The sequence below is a fragment of the Condylura cristata genome, unplaced genomic scaffold (assembly GCF_000260355.1).
Source record: "Condylura cristata isolate star-nosed mole 26May11 unplaced genomic scaffold, ConCri1.0 scaffold00020, whole genome shotgun sequence".
Classification (NCBI taxonomy): domain Eukaryota; kingdom Metazoa; phylum Chordata; class Mammalia; order Eulipotyphla; family Talpidae; genus Condylura; species Condylura cristata.
In genome coordinates this window covers 38,825,173-38,827,423 of record NW_004567121.1, presented here as the reverse complement: position 1 = coordinate 38,827,423, position 2,251 = coordinate 38,825,173, and positions in this window count along the sequence as shown.

The following is a 2,251-nucleotide window of genomic DNA, read 5'->3' as shown; positions in this document are numbered from 1 at the left end:
GCGTGGGGGGAGCGTCCTCCGCCGCCTGTTCCCGCCTCCCTGGAGTCTGGGGTGCCGGCTGGCTGCCTAGAGACGCCAGCGGTGACACCAGCCGGCAGCGGGCAGCTCTGTCCTGCAGCACCTGCCGGCCGCCGGGCGGAGGCTGCCCTGAGGCCTCGGCTGTGTCCCGAGGGGAGGGCGGCCGAGGGAGCCTGGCCCCCGCGCCTTGTGTCCGCGCCACGTCCCTGAATATCGGGCTGATGTCGGCGGTGGGCTGCTGCAGTACAGTAAAATATTTATTGCACGCCGCCCCTGGTGGCCTCCGTGGATGGCGCTTCCGCGTGCTGGACGTGACTGCGGGCCTCACTCTCCGTTGCCGGCGCCAGACCCCTGTGGGACCAGGCGTGGACCGTCCGCTGCGGTTTCCACACCCCGGCCGGGAAGAGTGGACGCCGGCGGTGGCCGTGGCAGGACCACGCTGCCCGCGCTGCTGCCGAGTGACCCAGGGTGCTCGGCACAGGGCCACGCAGCAGCCCGTGAGGCCTCAGGCTGGCGCTGTCTCTGCTCCACTGGCCGAACAGGGTGTCCAGGGGTGTCCAGGGCCCCGAGCCCCCCAGGCTGCCTGGTGTCGGTGACGGGGCTGGCCCTGCACCCACCACCCTGCACGTGGCCTGCGAGCACTGACCGCAAAGGCTGTGGCCCAGCACCCCTCGGGGTGCCCGCAGCCGGGCTTGCCCCGGCAGAGGGCGGCAGGGTCGCTGGGCCGGGCAGCTCGTCCCGCGTGGGGAGGGGCAGCACCGGCCTGCACGGCAGAGCGGGGTCGTGTCGGCGGCCACAGAGGCGGCTTCCACACTGCCGGGAGCTGACCACTCTTGGGTGGCACACACGCCCCCGCGGGGGGCGGAAAACGGCCACACGGGGGAGCGACCACACCCGGATCCCTTTCACCCCCACAGAGTGTCCTCTGAAGGCTTCGAAGCCAGCAGCCTTGTGACGTTTAGTGACAACAGCGAGTTCTAGCAAGTCACGCTCCCGGGTGCGGGCGTCGGGGACCCTCCGACTCCGGCACGAATGTGGCAACCTGATGGCACTGGGTTTCGAGCTGGCTGCATACTTCCGGTGACCCGAGGGTGCCACATTCTGGGGATTCACGTCCAGCAGGGAACGGGGAGCGGGTCAGCAGCGTCAGCCAGCCCGCCGCAGCGAGAGCGTCTCGGCCCGGCGCCGCCCCAGCCCCGGTGCACTGGGCTCCCGCCCCGTGTGTCAGGGTGGTCCTGGCGTCTGCCCTTCCCAGCTGCAGAGCGCGTGGGGTCTCTGGGGGCCCCTCCGCCCCCGCGGGCACGGCGGGGCATGGGCGCCTCTGTGCTGGACAGGGCGGCGGACTGTCCCTTCTAGGCGAGGCTGAGCACCTCCTGGGAAGCTGGGGCCCGCGGTCACCAGCCTGACCTGAGAGCCACGCTGACTTCAGGAGCGGCCGCTTGGACGGGGCTGCCGCGGGGAGTCGGGGGGCGCCACCCCCACGCTGAGCGGCTGAGCTCCGCTGCAGACCCCAGGGCCGCGCCGCCTCCCCGCCGCTCGCCCGGGAGATGCTGGAAGCGTTTTCCTTGCCACAACCGCAGTGGCTGCCCACTGCCGCTGTCCTTGCCGCCGCGCCTGGCCCTGTGGGGGCATCTCGGCCCTCCCGGGCCGCAGGAAGCAGGCCAGGACAGACGTGGCCTTTGAGGCGCCGATGCAGGGGCTGAGCCCCTGGGGTTGCTGGTGGGAGCCCCGCTCCGCGCTCCCCCGCTGCGTCCAGGCCCGTGAGCCTGGGCCTCAGTGTGCCCATTCAGCAAGGACAGCAGGTGGCCTGCACCCTGGGGCGCGGCCCTTAGGAGCCTCCGGGATCGGCAGGATGGGGCCGGATGGAGCCGTGTGCAGCTGGGGGCGCGCTGGGCCCCCAGAGCCGCTTCCTGCCGCCCCCCCACTGTTTAGGCCCCGCCTCCCTCGCGAGTGTTTCCGCGTTTCCACAGGGCCTGGCTACGGCAGCCAGGCGGCCTGTCGGGCTAGGGGAGCCGAAGCGGGGCCCACCGCGGGCCAGCAGTTCCGTGGTTACAGGGCGGCGCCCGGCGACTGCCCAGACCCGCAGGGCCGCGCTGGCCTGAGCTCAGTGCCGCCGGCCTGTGGAGCCCCCACCCCACCCTGCCTGGCTTGCGCCAGCACCCGCGTCCCCATGCCGAGCAGGGCGCGGAGGCCAGTGACCGGCTGAGCGCTGGTGGCTCGGGTATCTGGGGTG